The following is a 20,674-nucleotide window of genomic DNA, read 5'->3' on the forward strand; positions in this document are numbered from 1 at the left end:
GAGCTGCCCCCACAGGACAGGGACTGCAGAGCCGCTGAGGGGCCAGCTCCTCTCCTGGACCTACAGAAGACCAGGGTCTGCCTCCAGGCACCATGCCAAGTGACAGAGAGCCCAGGTCACCTGCCCCTCGGGTGACACTTAAGTGTCCAGGCCTCTGGACCCATCACTAGGGGTGGAATGGGTGCCCTGGTCAGAGGGCAGCATTTTCTAAGGGGTGGAGGAAGGCGGCAGCCGTCTGCTACAGGGACCAGGTCAGCCATGTCTGAGAGAGGCGGGCGGCTGTGAGCTGAGCACATCTGAGCGTCCGAGAGGCCAAGGGAGGAGGACGAGAACCGCCGCTTTCTGCCACGTCCTTGCTTACAGAGACAGGGCGCGGGGACTCTGGGACTGGCATACGAGACCTGAGGACAGGGTGTGGGGTCCCTGGGCAGCTTGGGGACCTGAGGACGGGTGAGGGGGACATGAGTAGCATGGGGACCTGAGGACCAGGGTGGACCCTGGCCTGGACTGGCCCTCCTGACCCTCTCCCCTGGAGTCATGCTCTGGGCTGTGCCATCTACGCGAGTGGAGCAGGACCTGTCCCAGTCCCACCCCTCCCGTCTCGGCCTCGGGATCCTGTGCCCAGGCCCCTCCTCCCCCACAGGCTTTCGGGGTGCACCCAGAGTGCAGGCTTTGGCCTCCTGGAAGGAAGCCGAGGGGTGGGCAGGGCGGGAGCAGTGGAGAGCAGGGCCAGCTGGCTCCAGGGAGGATCAGCCTCTGCCCTCCCAAGTCCTTTATTGCTGGTCTCAGCTCAGGGACTCTCCCTGTCACCTAGAGGGCAGATTCTTGGAATTCTCTGCCTGCTGGGTCCTGGCACCCCAGGTGTGACCCAGGCTGCAGCAGCTGTTAACTGGGGGTGTTAACCCAGAAAGAAGATACGCGGTGTGGATAGGCGGCCCACGATGGGTGCCCACTCTGAGAGACCAGAGGGCCAGAGCACACGAGGCTTGCAGACAGACAGCCGGACAGACAGGGCCCTCTGGGCGCCGGGCTGCCCACACCTGCACACACACACCTGTCATGCCGGCCTTCAATGCCTTGTACAAGTCCCACACTTTCACACGCACAGGTTACCTGAACAGACACCCATCCACCCACCGTTCGCTGGTGTCCATCCTGGGAAGCTGCCGGTCACTCCCGTCCTCCCATTCACAGGACCCGGAGCTGTGGCTCAGGAGAAAGACACATTTTGGAAAGTAAGATATATTTGGCCAAAGGCTGCCTGATGCCCAGGGAATAGGGGTGGAGGGGCGTCCAGCCTGCGAGCTGGTGCTGGGCTCGGCAGGGGGGCCTGTGGCCAGCACACCGCACGCACACCACCTGTGGTCACTGTGGTCATGCTCAGCAGGGATGGCGGGGCCCTGAGCTGCTGCACCTGAGTCCCTCAGCTGTGTGCAGATCCCACACTGCCTGTGCGTCCTGTGTCACAGTCCTTGGGACACGGTCATGGGAAAACCCATTGTAGTTTTCCAAGAGACCCTGTTTGTATGGCACAGGGCAGCTCCTGTAGCCCTCGCACCTGGAGGGGCCAGCCTCAGGAAGGTGGCCAAGAGGAGCCCTAGGGCCTTTCCTGAAAGGGGGGGATGGGGTGGGGCGTTGCCATCAGCACTGTTTAGGGCCATGCCCGGGGACAATAAAAGGTAGACTGGCTCTTGATGCCTTTCACTGTCGTCTCTGCAAAGTGGGCCCCTGAGGGCACCAGGGTGACCCTCCTGAAACCCGAGGCGTGTTTGCAGGGAGGGGAGGAAGGCAGGCTGCCCCCGTGCTGAACCCAAAGCTCCTGGCCATGACACAAGAGCCTGTGAGCAAGACACCTGCTCCCACAGGGGCTGCAGTCGCACCATCCTCAGCAGCCTGCATGCCTCCATTCATCCAAGAGATATTTGCTGGGCTACTGATAGGCTCTAGGCACTGCCCTTGCCCCTGGGCGTCCACCACAGGCCTGCACGGGGGACCCAGATGGCGCCACTTTCCAAGCACATCAGCACCTCCCAGCCATGCTCCCACCAGCATGTCCACCAGGGCCCACCCTGGCCGTCTCCAGCCTGCACTGTGGCTTCAGGGTCTCCTCTCCCCCATGCAGTCCGGGGCTACAGCTGCACCAGCCCCCAGGCCTCTGCCTGCTCCACGCAGCAGTAGTGTCAAGGCCAAAGCACCATTTGGTCCAGAACTTCTGACAAGGTTCCTAGATCTCCGTGTAAGCAAATCTTGGGGCCAAGAGGCCGAAGAGTCTCTGGGAACAGTTCGGAGACTGCTCACCAAGCCTGCATTGGGAGCAGAGTGAGTGTGCTCTGGACCTCACAACTGGATTCTCTGAACAGCCACCCTGTCCGGTCCTTGCTAAGTCTACCTTGTGCGTGTCCTGCTTCACTTACAGAAGAAGGAGAGTTCCACAGCAGGAGGAAACCTGCACTTGGTGGAGGGGGATAAGTCTAGGGTCCCTGTTCCACGTGCTGTGCGTAGTTTTAAAGAGTGGCAGTCAGAGCTTGCTGTTGGGTGGGGGCTGCTCTCAGGAGAAGCCTTCGCTGCACAGATGACCAGTGTCCCTGCCAGCCACTCACTCGCTGGTCATCATGGGTCAGTTGGCTGTTAAAACCCTCCCTTGCTCAGCGAAAACTGACCTATTTAGCCCCCCTTCCCCTCTTATAATAAAGTTGTGTTTTATCAACGAGTTGTGTTTTATTTTTATTTTTGGTAAATAGGGTTTATTTCTGCAGAGCAATCTGAGGTGCACAGAGAATTGGGAAGAAGAGTCAGAGATTTCCCACCCAGACCCCCCACCGAGGCCCCACACAGCCACGTCACTCTACCCAGAGCCTGTGGCCCGCGTCAGGGCTTGCTGGCACCCGGGGGGCTGGACAAATCTTGTCCATGTGTCCATCACACTAGGGTCACACAGTGATCCCGCTGCTGACTTCCTGGCCAGGTTTCAGCTCTGCAGAGCACGACCAAGCCCTGTGTTTGGAGGCTGCTGTGTTTCCATGTGTTCCCACGGCACAGTCCCATGAGAAAAGGAATCACATTACTTACATTTTACAGCTAAAAGAAACAGACGCCCAAAAGCAATGTTTAAAATGCCCCCAAAGCAGAATCAAGCCATGAGACTAGAACCAAAATACCAGCAGGGGCTTCTCTGGCCCCTCCAAATGCCAAGGCCCTGTCTGTGATATGCAGCCCCAGCGCCAGCCCAATTTTCAGGGCCTCAACAAGTTCTGACCAGAGGATGCCTGGCGGCTGGAGGGCACAGGGAGCAGAGACTCGGAATCCACCGAGCACACAAAGTCACTCCTGCAACTTCAGAGAGGGCCACCAGGAGACAGGACTAACAGCACGGAACGTGACTTTTTCTACACCTAATATCACAAATTTACAAATCAGGGATCAAAATCTTAGACAGGGGGAACTGAACAGTCAGAAGAACACAGCACTTCAGCCACCAAGGGACCGAGTACACCTCGCCAGCAGAGTGCTGGGCCCAGCACGGCCTGCACGGGTCCCTTCCTGCTGGCTGATACCCCGGAGGGACATCGTCCGCCGACAGCACAGCAGATGGGCTCCGTCCTGGGCCGTCCATCTGCTCACTGCTCAGGGGTCAGTGGACACAAGCCTAAGTGGGTTTCTGGAAGGCCGGAGCACCCACAGCTTGGCCACAGCACAGGGGCAACTGTGGCCCTGGAGGTCAGGTGGACCCAGGCTGGAGCTGCTCTGCCTGCTTCCTGTGTGATCTTGGCAGCGCCAGTCACACAGCCCGCTTCACCACCCAGGGGAAGGCCACCAACCAGCCATGTGGCCCTGAGGGCTGCAGACCCTGGGCAGGGACTCTGTCCTTCCCTCGGAGGGCAGACTCCCAGAGGGGTTCTTGGGTACAGCCCGGGTCCTTTCCACGTGGCCTTAGAAAACGTGCCCCACAACCTGGGAAGCCCAGGCCTGGCAGCGTTCGATTATGTAACCCAGTGCTCGGGGCCCTCGGACCCCCGCCTCCTCCAGCCAGCCCTTCCCACTCCCAGCTCCAAAGGGGCCATTCCTCCAAATGTCAACAGCAAACCCTCAGACCAACGGAAAACTTCAACCAACACAGTCAGCTTAGTTCAAAAGCCTCACCTACCACCGTGGCGGAATGCAGAGGGTGGGGCCTGGGGGGCAGTGTCTTCCCGTCATCTGGTCCCCTCTCGTGGGGCACAGACCTGGTTTCTGGGAGCACAGGACCTACACAGGACCACCACATGCTGGCAGCATGAGAACCACCTCAGGCACTACCAAGCAGCCCGAGCAGGTGTGCGCTGCACTCGTGGTGGCTCCAGCCCACTGCAGACCACAGGGAGTCCCTGTTTATGAGGTCTGAGCACCTTCCCACCTCCTGGGGAGCCTGCAGGAGCACCAGGTGACGATGTACTTGGTCCCAGGAGGTGGGAAGGTGCTCAGACCAGAGGTGTATAAGAGCCACCTGCAGATACCTGGGCCACCTACTGCCTCCGTCACATGGAAGGAGAGGCCTAGCACACTGGGACCATGATGCTTTTCTGATGAAGACCCCACTGGGACAACAGGTGACACCTCGTAAAGTTCAGGCAGCTGGGTGTGGCCCAGAGCCATCATTCAGAGTTGAGTCCTTTAAAAATGGCCTGTGTTAAATCCCCATCAGTCCCAGTGCCCAGGCTGAGTCTCGATGAGGACACTTCAAACGAGACCCAGGAAGGATCTGGGGTGGTGTTATTGTTTGGTAAGCCATGATCCTTTCTAGAACACTGAGATTTCTGAACAAAGGGACCTCTGTAATAGGAAAGAAAATAACTCTACCCCAAGACAAAGGAAATATTTGTGAAACGTGGGACAAAGTCTGCACTGTAAGGTGAACCCCCCACCCCCGGGTTCCATAGTGCTATTTGCCATGGTGTGTCCACCCCTGGTGCCCAGGTGGGTACTGGATAGGTAGCGGAGGAAGGCAGCACAGGAGTGCCAGAGCTCGGGGTGCCGCCTGCCTCCGGGGAAGGCTGTTGGGCATGCTACTCACAGGAGATAAGCTGAGCCCTCTGCAAGGGCAGAGGTTCCCTTAGCAAAGGCTGCCTGGTGGCAGGAGCCACTTTGTGCCACTGAGTTTGGGATTCCTCCCTTCTAGAAGACATGAATGCAGCCCTCCCTGGTCCATGTTTGGAGGACTGGCAGAGAGCCTACCTGAATGGGGACCAAGAGAGACAAGGAGGCTCAGGCCAGCGCTAGCTTAACTGGGCCTGGGCAGGGTGACAGCTGAGCAAGCCCTGCCCCTGACCTGGCTGCAACCTGCTGAAAAATACTCTAGAGCCCGAGACCACTGTCCCCCTTGGTGTTTGCAGGACTAGGGTTCCCTGCCTTGGAGTTCATGCCTCCTGCTCACTGAAGGGGCTTGGCAGGGCCAGGGCAGAATCCTGGAGAATCAGCCCCTGCTGACAACTTTGCTGTTTCTGGAAAGCTCTCCATAGGGGCTTGGACCCTCTCTTCATCTGTAGGGTATGTGTCCAGACCTGGACCTCACAAAAGCCTACTGGAGCATCCCAGGCCTGCCCAGTGGCCAGGAAGGGGCCCTAGAGAAAAGCCTGCCCAGCCTCAAGAGGCCTACTCGATGTGCCGGTGGCCATGCAGGGCTGGGGACCTCCTGTGGCCTCATGTCCAGGAATAAAGCTGGGCACCAGGAATCCTACATGGGGTCAGCCAGGAAGAGACCAAGTCTAGAGCAAAGCAGCCTGTGGGGTCCTGTGTGTCACTGGACCTGCTTCAAGGTGAGCCTGGAGGCTCCTCCACAGCTTCCTGTGGTGAGTCAGGGCAGGGGGGCTGCAGAGGTTCTGAAGCTTGGGGCAGGAGGTCCAGGGCCACCGGCTGGCAGCCCCCTACCCAATACCCACTTGCTCCAAGCCAACGTTTCCAGACCCTCCCTGAGCAGCAGATACACCCACCTGTGTTCCAACCACCCTTTTCAGGAAGGGAAGGAGCTGGAGGCTCAGAACAAAGGAGACCCTGTTCTGGCTTCAGAATTAACCCTCAGGTGTCCTTTTCTCACCTCCTGTAAGTCCCCCTCCCCCCAGCCACCTGCACCCGTGTACTCATGCTGCCCCCCAGGCAGCACAGGGGCTCTAGGGCTGAAGCTGCACCTGCCCTCTCCGCAGAGCCCTCCCCCTCTGGGTGCGCCTCTCCCCCATTCCCACCACACTTGGATGGGGTGGGGGGAAGGCTAAGGCGGCTGCGCCTGCCTGGGGAGGAAAGCTACCTTGGAAAGGGTGTCTATTAGAGGAGTGTGGGAGGCCAGGGTCCGGCCGAGGGCGAGGGTCAGGCGGAGAGCGGGCTCCCTCCCCCAGGCGGGGACCCCAAGGACCGCCGACCCTCCCCGACCCGAGGCGGCCTCTGGGTCAGCGGGACGGGGGAGGATCACGCACAAACCACGAAACACAGCGACGGCGAGGGGGACAACCGTCCGCGCCCTGTCCCCTTGCCCGGGACCCCGCCCTGTCCCCTTGCCCGGGACCCCGCCTGGGGGTCTACGCGCTCACCTGCGGGCTGGGCTCGGATCCGGTCCGGGCCCTGGCGTGGACCCGCTGGAGCTGCAACTCTGGGGTGGAACCGCGGGAGGCGGCGACCTCGGGGATGACGCGGCCCGGGCTCCCGATTGGCCGGCGCGGCCCGCCCCTCCCCTAGGATCCCGTGGGGCTGCAGAGTCCCGGGGTCTCGCTGTCCCGGGGTTGCACAGCACCATTTCAGGGGCCGCCGGTCCGGTCCCCAGGCTCACTGCTTCCCGGGGTGGCCGCGGCTGCGTCCCGTACTCAGAGGGGAGCGCGCGGGGTCCGGGGAAGCGCGACGCAGGACCCGCTTGCCTGGCCTGGCAGCTCTCCCCGACCTCAGGGCTGGCCAGCCATCTAGTGACCCCCGCCGCCCTGGGCCAGACGCACGCATACAGTGGGTACTATCCTTCGCTTGCCTTGTGGGGCAACCACAGCAGACACCCGCAGCCCAGGTGAAGGGCTGCGTCCTGGGTCAGAGGGCTCGCCTGGTGGGACACGCGCGGGGCAGTGGGCAGAGCTGTTCGCTGGGCGCTGGGGCAGGTTCAGAAGCCGGGCTCTAAGAAGCAGGAGATGTTCTCTGCCGACCACCGGGCCAGGACCTCACAAGGGAAGAAGACCTGGAGCGGACTCTTCCTGGGTCCTGGTGGTTTGCTCCCCCAGGGTGACCAGGGAGATTTGGGGCTTGAGCTGAAACCTTGAGGAGAGAGGGGGAGAAGAGAGGTCCAGACCCAGGACCTCCAAGTGCAAGGGCAGAAGGCCCGAGTTGAGAGGTGGCCTGGCTGGGGAGAGCCCTGCTCTCCTGTTCTGACCGCTGCCCCAGGCTTTGTGAGTTTCTGCTCCTCCTTTCCTGCCTGCACTCTGCTCCATGGGTTTCCTTCAGAGCACTTGGGATTATTTGCTCTTTCAGTTTGACTGGCTCCTTCAGGCAGAATCTGAGCACCCACAGGGCAGACATTTAAGTCTGTTTTGTTTATAGCTGGACTCTCCGTGGGTTGCTGGTGCTGGAGAGTTACCTTTCGCGTGAACATCAGGGCCAAGCTCACAGGGACTGCCCCATTAGTCATATTTTCCTCTACACCCTCCCAACGTGGACTTCCAACCCCAGTTATATCACAGGTTCACTTACAGTGAGATTTACATCTCTCCTTGAACTACAAGACGTAACTGTTTATGTCTTTCTCGTTGTTGGGTGTGAGCTATTTTTTAGTACCACCAACTGTCTACTGAATACAGTGTTCAGGTTTACAGTGAATTCTGCCAGGGAGAAACCTACTTTTCCATTTTACAGAGAAGGACACTGGTGGCCAGAGGGAATCAATGGCCTGGTTATCCTGCAGGGCTAACCCACGGGGAGGCAGGCCTTGCCTGTCCAGGGCCTGGAATCACGCCGCGCTGTTTTTCATTCATTGCCCACTCTGTGTACTCATACCCAGGGGCCTCGATCTCTGTAGGCCGACAGAAAAACTCTGGAACAAGTGAATTTATTCACCAGCCATTATGAGTTATCCATTAGTTTTAATTTACATTCATCTATCAAAACAGCCCAATCATTCTCTCATGTGATCAGAGCAAAGGGCAAACCAACAGGAGCCGTCACACAGGTTAAGAACTGGACTCTGAAGCCTGGCTTTGGGGCCCACATCTTGACAGTCCCTTTCTTGCTATGTGATCCTCGTCAGGTTACTGAAGCACTTTCTATCTCAATTTCTCTACCTATAAAATAGGGAAACTAATGGAATGTACTTTTCGTGTGTCTGAGGATTCATTGCCATCGTATTTGTAAGACATTCAGAAATTTCCTGGCAGGAAGGAAGGGCCTTGTAGGATCTAGCTTTCCAGGTTTTCTATGGAGAAATAAAAACACCATGCCCAAATTCAGTGGCTCCTCTTTGGATTTTAATTCGTCTTCCTTTCAGCTACTGTCGTAGCAGAGCAATGAGCCATTTGCATGAGGATGGTCCTTGTCAACCATGAGCAGGTGGGCTGCGTCATCCAGGAGCTTGCTCAGTGAGGGAGGAGGGGGTGGAAGCCGCAGACCAGTGTGATCCAGGAACTCACGACCCCGGGCGGTTCCATGGTCAATGGTGCCTTACGTTGTCTTGGTGCCAGGTGTTTTACCTTGTCTTTGTTTCTGAGTGTGCTAGCTTTCCATTGTTGTGATGAAATACCTGAGAAGAACCCTTTATCAGGTAGAAAAGTTTGTTTGGCTCTTGTTTTCTGAGGTTTCAGCCTGTGGCTGGCCCTGTTCCTCTGGGCCTGTGGGGGCACAGCAAACCATGGCCGCCGGAGCCTGTGGCAGAGGAGGCTGCACACCCCATGCCAACCAGGAAGCAGGAAAAAGAGACGGGAGGGGGCAGGACCCAAGGGCCCTCAAGGACACACCCAGCGGCTCACCTCCCCTCCGTGGGGCCCACCTCCTAAGGTGCACCACCTCCCAGTCGCGCCTCAGGCGGGATGAAGCCTCCCACACATGGCCCTTAGGGCACTCCAGATCCCAAGGACAGCACAGAGCTGGTCCTGTTGCCTGGAGGGGTCCCTCTGCACATCCTGCCTGGTCCTCCCTGTTAGGGTGCTCTTGGTCCCTCTGCACTGGAGCAACTGCCAGGAAAAATGTTTTTGTTCTCGTCTTTGTTTTTCAGAAGGGAAGCCAGGGGACCCCTCGCACACGGCTGGTGGGAGCACACAGCGGCACAGCCACTTGGGAAGATAGCTTGGCTTTTCCTCACAAAGCTAAAGACACTCCTCCCTTTGCTCCAGCCGTCTCTCCCTTGGAATTTAGCAGAGGCTGAAAACTTACATTATCACCAAGAACCATGCCTGGGTGTTTACAGCAGCTCCACACACAACAGTCCAAACTTAGAGGCTGGCGATGGGGGGGGGGACCCTGAGTTACCAGCATGGCACTCTCCTGTGACATGCCCGGGCCCTGGTAGGAAGCTGAGAGTCCTCAGAGACAGTGACCCATCTGATCCGCGAGAGGGAGCGGAGAGCAAGTCACACACTGCCATCTTCCCATGATTCTAGTGTTAGAGCAAGCTGTGAGTCCAGCCCTTACCCAGCTGCCAGGGAGGGATAGCGAAGGACTTACAGATGGGCCTTTAAACCCCGCTGTCATTCAGCTGCATTCCATTATCTCTAAGTTGGCACTGTCCCCAGCAATGGCTGCTGGCCGCATGTTGCTCTTGAACATTTGCAATTGGTCCAAGTTGAGATGCATGTGAATATAAATGGAACAGATTTTGAAGATTCAGTATGAAAACAGATCGTAGAATGTTGTTGTTTATTTTAAGATATTGCTACTTGTTGAATGGTAGTATACTGTATTTCTATTGAACTGTGCCCTAAAAGCAGAGAGACACTCAAACCAACCTGAACACGGGGGGGCCAGGGCCATGTGGTGGCAGGCAGAGACGGCAGTGACCTATTTACAAGCCAAGGGCTTTCAGGAAGAGCTGGCGGCCATCAGAACCCATGAAACAAGGAAGGGGGTCCACCTAGGGACAGATGGGTCCATCTCACTCACTATTTTAAAGGTTTATTGACCAGGCTTCTGGGCTTTAATAAAACAGGATTTCATAAACTGTTAATTTAGAATAGTAAGTAGAAAATAGTAAAAATAGATTTCTACTAGAGAAAACTTCTGAGTCTGCAAATAATGTTTTGAAAAGAGGGAGAGATTGATGGGGGTTGTGGTGGGGAGAGAGAGAGAGAGAGAGAGAGAGAGAGAGAGAGAGAGAGAGAGAGAGAGAGAGAGAGAAACACTCTGCAAGGACAGGTGGCCTTGATGGTCAAGACTAGTTCTCTAATGGACTGGGCTGGGCTCGGGGACTCCATTTGCCTGAAGCCATGACCTCTGTCTCTAAGCCAGCCAGTGGAGACTGTGGTCATTCTGACAGGTCTAAGGATGCAGGCCCAAGTTTAGGTCCTCCGTGCGCAGTGTGGAAGTGGGCAGCTTGGCCAAGCTGCAGGGATGGTGAGGGCACTGATCAAATTGGGAAGGGAGGTGGTCACCCTTCAGATACTTGGAAACCAACAACAGTTTCTGGTTCTTTAAGTTACTGTCCTGGGAGAAGCCTTGCTTTGACCTCACAGATGCAAATTATAATTGGTGGCACATGGCATTAGTCTCCTGTCGCTGCTGTGACAAAGGACCCCAAATCAGGTGGCTTAAAGCATCAGGAATACACATCCCTGTGTGCTGGAGGCAGGAGTGGGGTCAGGCTGTGGTGGGGAGTGCTCCCTGTAAGGCCCTCAGGAGGACGCTCCTCACCTCCTCGGGTTTCTTGATTGTAGTCGCCTCCCTCATCCCAGGACCAAGGCCTTCTGTGTCTCTTTCTCCCCGACAGGGATGCAGTTGCATTGGACAAAAGGCCACCCTGGGTCAGTGCCCTCACCCTAAGTGATCACGTCCAGGAAGGGCCTGTTCTGAAGTCCTGGGATGGCTTGCTGGTACAGGGTCAAGAGTCGGCGGGGGGCCGGCTAGAGGGGAAAGGCCCATTTTTGATTCCCCTCATTTTCAGGCTCACAGCAGAAATTTGTCAGCAGTACCACAAGTCAGGTGCCCTGATTTCTCCCAGGCCACATGGACGTTTTGACAGGATTTTCTAGGAATGGACCTGGCTTCTGGCCAGCTGAGCTGAGCGGTCAGCTGTCAGAGGGTTCCATGGCTAGTGGATGGCTCCGGAGCTGGCGGCTCCTTGGTTGTGATAGGGGTACCGCCTTCACCTCTTCGGTTGGCCCATAGGATAGGTGGCATAGGGTGACACTGCCAGCTGAGAATGACGTCATCAACACCATCAGATCCCAGCAAGTGCCCAGGTGCAAAGGCAAGGTTCCAAGTGAAACTCCAGTTCTGCGCTCAGGGGCCGAGGTGGGCTCCAGTGCGGCTGTGTGTGGGGAAGGCAGCCTCATCGTCCTGCCATCAGAGACGAGCGTCAGGCTGAGGCCGGCGTCTGAGCTTCCGTGGGACTCAGAAACAAGCCAGATGGAGCTCACCTCCAGCCTCGTGTCCAGAGCAGAAAGCTTGTCTCAGGCGTCCCCAGGAGACTGACCAACTCCTCCACCACGGACACGGAGTCTCAAAGGCTCAGGACTTAACCGCCACTGTCCGTGAGAGAGGGCAGGGGCGGGCCCACAATCCCCCTGGCTGCATCCAGGGTACAGGTTCCTTCCCGCGGGCCTCTGGCAGACACACACAGGTACGTTGTATCAACCCTTTTATTAATTGGGCTAATTTCCACAAGTTTGCTCCGAGGCCTTCAGAGGTTAGCAGGGTGTCTTGCACAGAACGTGCTCGCCCAAATGGCCCCAGGAGGCTCTGGCTTCTTAAAAATATTCTTTTTGCCCTAGCTGTCTTTCTCCCCACTGTTAGCCTGTGGGTAATCAGCACCTCTCCTCTCCCCTCTTCACCTCCCCTTCTACTCTGCTGCCGCCTGGCAAATCAACCCAGGAAGGCCTTAGAGCTGGACCTGAGGTGGGGTTTGGCTCTGAGCAAACGACCAGCTGGTTTGCCTGTGTGAAATGAACACCTTCATGTTAAAAAGGCTTCTGGACTATGTCTTATTCTCGGCTGAGTGCTGGAGGGCTGCGCTTGCCCAAGGCATGATGTTGGCCGGCTTCGGACTCGCCCAGCCCATGCCAGCCCGTGCTTTTTCCAGGCCAGCAGCAATGTTTTCAGTGCGACCATTTGCTCTGCTGCACCCAGCAAAGGGGCACCGTCCCAATCCCAGGGGCTCGATCGTTTCAACACAAGAATCTTGGCAAAAAATAACGCAGTGCTGGGCTCTTGGTTCATTGTACCATCAGGGAGAAATCTGGAGGAAGCGAGATGGAAAGTAGCAGGGGAACCTACCTAGATCTGTCACAGAAAATGAAATTTGGACCCTGGTCTGTAAATGAGTCCCCAGTCTTGTTCATCAATGTAGAAATCTCACAGACCGCTGTTAGGGGCTGCAACAGGGTCCAGTTCCTTCCCGCAGGCCTCTGGCAGACACAAACAACCAGCGGCGTCGGTCAGCTTCACGTGGCCACACAGGCACCTGAGACAATCACTTCTTTTGGCTCAGCTCTGGAAGTTGCGGTCATGACCAGTGGGCCCCACGGCTCTGTCCCTGTGTCCAGGCAACCCTTCACCCTGAAGCTCAGGGCAGAGCGAAGCTGCTGGCCTCACACAAAACAGCAGAGCAGGGGCGGGGTCCCCAATCCCCCAGGGACCTAAAGACCTGCCAACTGGCCCCCTAAATGTCCCCCACCTCCAGACACCATGCTGGGGACCAAGCCTTTAACACTAGATTCCTTGGGGGACACAGGATCCAGACAATGGCACCCAGAGAGGGCTCCTCATAGGACCCAGTCAGGGATAGTCACCAGGGCACCTGGGCGGGGTGGAGGGGGCGCATCGCCAGCTGGGTGGCTGCAGACCCTGGACAGCGATCAGGATTCCAGCTGACCTCCCCAGGCTCTGGCAAGACAGCTACAGACTCGCGTGGAGGTGCACACATGCTCCTCTGGAGACTGAGGACAGGAGGCTGCAGGCTCCACACGGCCCAGATCACACCTCCACTCACCTTCAGCGTTTTCTGTTCAGCTCTAATCTGGCACGCTGCTTCCAATAGAACGAACATTATACAAAGTTCAGCAGGAAGCAGACTTCAACATCCACAGTGCCCTGAGAATCCAGGAAAGATCATGAAATTATTTTAAGAAAAGGAAAGGACTGTTTTAAAATATTGCTAATATTAATAACATCATTGCTATGATTATCATTTTGAGCAACTGGTACAATGTCATATTGAAGCAAGTAAACCAAGAAGTGAATTTAAAGAACGCTAATGAAAGCAAGACATTTTTATAACATATTATAAAACATGACTTTGAGTTTCTTACCATGATTGAAATTAAAATTTTCTATTTTCCTAAGTTTAGTGATTTAACCTGTATACTTCATGCAGATAGACTTTGTATGTTGTAATAATGGGGCCAGCAGTCACCACCCTGAAATAGACAGCATTCTAATCTGAAGCAGAATTATCAAAATAAATGGGCCAGTAATTTAAGATAATCATAAAATATCAAATCAGGTAAAAAGACATTGCGAATGCAAAATAAAAACAGGAAACCACAGGAAAGAGCCAGTTGTGGGGCGTGAACTATCAGGAGCTGAGGCAGAAGAGCTGGGAGGCCTCCTCTGAGGCAGCAGGAAGGAGCAAAGAAAGAAAAGTCACCTGAGAAGACGAAGACCAAGGCTGTGATTGGAAAGCTCATGACAATGACCTGTCAGTGCCAGGTTCCAGGAGTCCCCAAAAGAATGACTTTAAAATACTGACATAGGTGAACTGTTTTGGAATCAAACATCTTGAGGCCTCTGGTTGACAGTAGGGGTGGGCCAGAGAGGGCAGTGAGGTCACACCGACTGTCACCGTGGAACAAGAGCATGTCACAGACCTGGGGAGGCCACAGCTTCCTGGAGGAAGTGTTCTCCAGGGACAGCCCAGGCAGCTGTGGGGGGCTCCCCCGTGGGTGTCCACCGCCTGTGGCACCTCCCAGGAGCCCAAGGAGGACGGGAGTCTGCGCTGGGGAGGTGCCTCACGGCCCGCGTCTGTCCAGCCTGCTGGCCTCCTCGTCCTGGCACCCCGCCCCCCGCCCCCCGTGGTGTGGCCTCAGAGTGACCTTGGCATGCAGGCTCTGGCTCAGGCTCAAGCCCCCAGTGCTACCCGGAGCATGGCTGCCACGTGGCCAGGGGCAGGTGGAGAGTGGCCCGCGGGTCACAGCCTCTGCTCCCCTTATTCCACCAACATCAGCCTCGCAGTCCTGGCTGGTTGCCGGGGGCAGGATATTGTGGTCCCCCATGTGCTCTGGGTGACAGCTGGGTGCCCAGGGACAGCATGAGGGACACCCACAAGAGGCCCCGTGTGTGCTGCCCTTGTCTGCACCACAGAGAGGAGCCCCCTGACTCAGGGGTGCTCTTTGGAAAGCAGGACAATTCAGAGGGATGGGATGGCACCCAGAGGGTCAAGGTCCCCCTCACCAGCTTCCCCAGCTGACATGGCACAACGTGTGGACGTGCCTGCTGACCCTGGGCCCGGCAGGAGAGGCTCCTGGACCAGTTGGACCTGCGGGAAGAGCAGTGGAAGACCCGGCCAGTGAGTCCGATGCTTTCCACGATGACACGGTCATGGGGCTCCGCGAGCTCCGGAAGCACTGGGTCCCCCCTTGCACAGTCCACGTGGGCCCCTCCCCCTCGGTGCTTGTGCAGCTCAGTGACCCAGAGGGGTCCCTGCAGTTGGCTGAAGTCAAGCGAGAGCCATGTGATGAGGTCACGGCAGGGCAGGGCAGAACCCGAGGCTCCACCACTCTGGAGGAGACGGTCCCTGACTGAGGACAGTGACACCAGCACCCTCCCCCTCAGTGGCTGATTCCTGACTCCACAGGCTCTGCAGGGGGGCTTTGGCCAAACAACAAAAACCTCTCAGCCTTTGCTGGGAGTCCGCCTGGGCCCGGGCATGATGGGCCGGGAAGCTGCGGGTCTGGGAAGGACACCTGTGCTCAGGCGCTTTGGTGTCCTGAGGTTCCTTTCAGGTGCCCTCGCCTGCCTGGGCTTGTGCTTGCTCCTCCTTGGCCCTTCTTACGTCTATCCTGCAGCCTGGTGGCTCGGGGATCGTGGCACTGCAGCCCCAGTTCCCAGGTGGAGGCTGTGGTCACTCTACCCCAGAGTGGGCTACAAGGCCAGCAGAGGCTCGTCCTCCTCCAGTCTCCCCTCGTGAAGTGAGAGGGGCAAGCCTGAGGAGGCTGGACGGTGCTGCCGAGGCCTCCACTCCCAGCCCAGGTGGTCTGCCCTCTGCCACGTGGGGACACACCACACCTCCTGGGAGTATCTGCCACAGGATTCATATGGAAGTTTCTGGGGAGAAAGAATGGCACCCTTGTTACCTCAGGACTGTCCCCTGCCCAGGGGACCCCAATACCACCTGTATGACGCACAGAGACTCAGCACAGGGATGCTCCCAAGGGAACTGACGAGGGTGAGGGTAGGAACAGGGAAGCTTCTGGAAAGTGAGCTTCAGGCTCTCGGGCTGGGCCCGAAGGAGTTGAAGAGAAGGCAGGTGTCTCGTTCCCAGACACAGGGGCCTGGGGCAGGTGCCTCGGGAGCTGCAGTTGCTCGGGCCCCACTGCCAAGGGCCCTTGCTCTGTGTGGGGTTGGTGGGCCTTTCCCCAAATCTGGACTAAAAGGAAGGGGGTTGATGGGAAGGAACATTCTACTGTTCATTCTACTGTTCATTCTACTGCTGCATTTAACCCCCTAGCTCTGACCAGGCCCTGCAGAAGAGGTGCGTTGGTGGAAGTCAGAGGCGAGATGACCAGTGCGCAGTACTGGTCACATGCTGAATCCTGTCCCCAGATTCATGTGCTGAAGTCCCAGTCCTGAGCTCCTCAGAATGTACCCTTGCAAGGCAAATTAGGCAAAAAGGGTCATTAGGTAAAATGAGGTCACTTGAGTGGCCTTGAACCAGCGGCTGGTGTCCTCATGGAAGGGTGACTTACGGTCCTCCACGGCCCAGAGGCCCTCAGAAGGAACCAGCCCTGTTGGCACCTTGGTCTCCACTTCCAGCCTCCAGGACCTTGAGGAATGGTTTGTATGACTGGAAACACTGTCTGTTGGTGCTCTGTTGGGGACACCTAGTGGACCAACACAGTCCTATTTGGGGACAAGCTGGCAATTGCAAAGAGCCACTAAAATGTCCACACTCTGACAAACCAGTCTACTTCTGGATATTTATCCTCAGCAAATAACATAATGAAACCTTTAAAAAATTACATACACAAAGATGCTCATGAAATTGAAGTTTCTAAGGCAGTAATAAACTTGCTAACAGTGGGAACATTATGTAGTTACAGTATAAAATAGCAATGGAACATCATGCAGTGTTTAGAATTAAAATATGAGGACAATGGCTCACGATGAAGGTTGAAAGTCATGCATAACAACTGCAAGGGAAAGGGGCACAGCTGGATTCTGCACACGCCTAGCTGTCGTTAAAGTCATGTGAAAATGTGTTCACAGAGGGTGAAGAGCTGACAGACGCAGGCCAAATAATGTGGGGAAAAAGTGTTGTAGTTTTATTTCCCTAAAAACTTCTTATTTTATAGAAGTTTCTCATATACAAACCTGTTTTTATAAAGTGGAATAAAAAACTGAGTCAAACCAGGTGCAGTGTCGACGCCTGTGATCCCAGCAGCCAGGGGGCAGAGGCAGGAGGCTTGTGAGTTCAAAGCCATGTTGGCAAAAGCAAGCTGCTGAGCAACTCAGTGAGACCCTGTCTCTACATAAATACAAAAAAAAAAAAAAAAATAGGTTTGGCGGTGTGGCGCAGTGGTTGAGTGCCCCTGAGTTCAATCCCAGTACCAAAAAAACAAAAATAAAAAACCTGAGTCAAGAGGATTCCTCAGAACTGTCTATGGAGCTGTGTCCTCTTGGCTCGTGTGCACATGTGCTAGCAGATAAGCCCCTGTGCACAGAGCACACACGAGCACATGCACACCCATCATGAGTATATGTGCATGCATTCTTGCACATGGACACACACATGCACATGTAACACACCCACCCACATGCACATGACTGTATGTGCATGCACCCACATGCACTTGACTCCTGCACATGTGCATGCACATGCATGGACACACATACATACATGCATGCCCTGTACACATACCTGCTGTAGACTGTACATATGTGTACAGTAATGTGCTTTTAAAACCCTTCAATGTATTCAAAGAACAATCTACTATGACTCTGTCCAGATTATAAGTGCGGCTCATTGTGGGACAGTGCTTTAATCCAGTAACTTAGAGTAACAGGACAAGGCTTGATATTATGTGGTTATTTGTGACCTGTTCTACGGCTACTTGTGAAGGTTTCAAATGCTTTCTGATACAAGCATTTGGCAGAGTTGGAAGAGAAGGACACTCTCAACAGAAGACTCTTTTAGCCAGGTGACATCATCTGGAGAGTGAGGTACCTGCTATGGACACTTTGAAGTTCAGGAGGAACTGTGTTTATGACCATGACCGACCAGCTGTCACCCTGTCCTGGAGCTTCTAGAAAGGCCATCAAATGTGATAAAGAAGTCCTGGCACCATCACTGGGAGGAAGAACCCAGACTGTAGACGGTTGCAGGCAATGTGATCACTCCGTCACTCAGCTGGGCAGGAAGCTCCAGGGTCTAACTCTTCACACAAATAGCCTGGAGGTGCACAGAGTTTCTGATTTTAAAAATCAATTTTAAAAAATGTAGCAAGGAACATTTTAGCCGTAGAACAGGTCACAAAGCAGATGAAAACAACCCTGGGAAGGTTGGAGGAAATGAGGGACAGGGACGGGCCACGGTCGCCTGTGGGAGGACCCTGCAGCTGCAGCCCGTGGAAGGCTGAAGAGGTCTCTGGCACGTGCTCCTGCCCCCTGTGGGGAAACAGGTCCCAGATGCAGACCAGACTGACCCGTGAGGACACAGGACCTTTGGAGCATATGAAAGGTAGGTTCTTCCTTCACACTCTCCACCAAAACAAATGCCACGAAGTTAAGTACAGAATGCAAAGCTGCATAGTAGTGGTTGACAGTGCTACCCACATCTCAAGTCTCAACACCTGCTTACCCAGATGTTTACACAGAAGAATACATGCTGCACTGTGATTTGAAGACTATGAGATTAAGAATTTGGAAAAACATTTATGGCTGACAATGTAGAATCGGTTTGAAAACGTTGCTTTGCATCAAGACAACAGACTATTTTTGAAGATTGTAAAAACTATTTTAGAATGTTGTTTTCCACATGTGAGTTTTTTTGTTATGTAAAGGTACAGGATACAAAACTATATAATATTGTCCAAACTTTATCTTTGGTAAGTGGAAAGAAATACATTAAGATGTTAACAATAAAAATTAGAACTAAAAATTTTGTTTTCTGCATTACATTTTTAATAAAAAGTTGTGAATGCCAAACAAGTTCTCTTTCCCATGAATGGCTTGCTGTTTAGAAAAGAATTAATTCCTTTGGGCTTAAACACATGATGGCCTTCCATCTAAAATTCTCTGAGTTTGTTAGAGCAAGCAAGTTGCTCTCAAATGGAAATGTGGCGTATTGACTCGAAGTCCTCCTGCTCGACCCCTGCAGACCCACAGCCACGGCCAGCGCATGGCAGCACACGCCTCATCACGCTTGAGGCTGGCAGCTCAGGTTGGAGAAACCCGCCGGGCACAGTCCCAGCCTGGCGCTCAAGGGGGCTGTCTCTGCAATGTGCCAGAATGTGCTCCTGCAAGTATTTGCTGGTGAGAAATGGGAGGGGGATCATCAGGTCTTTCCTGCAATCCCAGGTTGGCAGAGGCATGGTTGGTGTGATTTGTATTTACCAGGGCCGGATTTCCCATGTCTCAGAATTTTGTATTTATGCAGATACAAGCTTTGACACAAAATGCTGAATCTGCTTTGATTCTGTGACTGTTGGTGTTTCTTGGGTGTGATCTGAGGCCTGCAGACCTAAGACGTTGCCACATCTGGCTGGGCACAAATTAACCGAGCTGCCACACAGCCTTGTAGGTTCAGAACAGGAACTCCTTTATTCTCTGCACTCCCGCGAAGGCCATGCATGCGGCCTTCCCCCAGGACCCTCCACACACCAACCGGAAATCCCTCCTCTGGAAAATCCCTCCTCCGGCACTTCCCCAACCAATGGGAACTCTCCCCTCAAGAACTCCAAAGTAGCAGGCCAAGGCGGACAGCAGGGGTCTAATATGCAATTGAATACACAGCTTAACATAACCATCATCATCTCAATGGCTTGCTGGTGTCACCTCTCAACCACTCTGTTCTGGCAAAAATGCCATGGGTCATTCCGACTCAGCTATGGCTCTCAGCAAGACGTGGGGTGGGGTGGGGGGCTGCAAGGGGCCCCGCCCCAGCCCCAGCCTCTGGGGGTTGGCTGGCCTCCTGGGTGACCTTGGTCTCTAGAAGTGTCCCTCGAGCTCAGAGTCCACATGCACATGGTGTGTGTGTCCACACTTCCTTCCTCTTTCCATAAGGACACAGGCCGGGTTGGTTAGGACCCACACTCCAGAAGTGTGACCCCAGCTTAACTAGTTACATTTGCACTGAAGCTGTTTCCAAATAAGGTCACGTTCTGAGGTACTGGAGGTTAGAACCTCAACGTTTGAATGTTGGGAGGACCCAATTTCACCCATAGTAGTGGTTTTTCAAAAGTTTTTGGTAAAATTAGATTAAATGAGAAACAAGTAAAAATGTTTACTTTAAAAGACTATCCTTCAGTCTGAGATGATGTCTTTTCTTACAATTTGTTCTAAGGGGATAGATGCTGTGGCACACGCCTATAATCCCAGTGACTCAGGAGGCTGAGGCAGGAGGATCACAAGTTCAAAGCCAGCCTCAGCAATTTAGCAAGACCCTGTCTCAAAATAAAAGATAAAAAGTACTGGGGGTGTGCTCAGTGGTAATGTGTGCCTGGGTTCAATCCCCAGTACCAATAAATAAATTAATTTAATTTCAAAACTTTCTCTAAGGTGCTTATGATGGCACTAATACCTTCTAAAGCCCTAATGTCCCTCTTTGGTAAAGTGAAAGCTGCCAGGTTGATGCCCCCTCCTGAGGGGGACAAAGGACAGTCAGTGTAGGTGGTGAATGGTTGGGTCAGGAAGATGGGGGATGGGTCAAGAGGACATAAAATGCGGATACCAGCTGAGCTCCCCCCCACCTTTGCAAGGTTACTGCCTCAGGGAGTGGCCCTCCCAGGAGCTGTTCAGGAAGCACCTCCTGGGGCCCCTGCCTGCCTCTGGGCAGATGAGAGAGCACCCTGGGAGGCTCGTTCCCTTCTGGCCTCCTAGGCAAGGAAAGGGGAGGAGGGGCACGAGAAGAGAGGTGAAGGGGCAGGAGGCCCACTCCCCAGCACTGAAGCCAGATTTAAAGTTAGGTAGTCAGTGTAGTTAGGTAAATCGGGTCTAATATCCAGTGACATCTAGAATGGAGGCCATGCTGACAAGGAATTCCGGGGAAAAGCAGGACAACTCATGGAATGATAATGAAGTCCTGAGGCCCAAAGTC

The sequence above is a fragment of the Marmota flaviventris genome, chromosome 6 (assembly GCF_047511675.1).
Source record: "Marmota flaviventris isolate mMarFla1 chromosome 6, mMarFla1.hap1, whole genome shotgun sequence".
In the NCBI taxonomy this organism is placed as follows: Eukaryota; Metazoa; Chordata; class Mammalia; order Rodentia; family Sciuridae; genus Marmota; species Marmota flaviventris.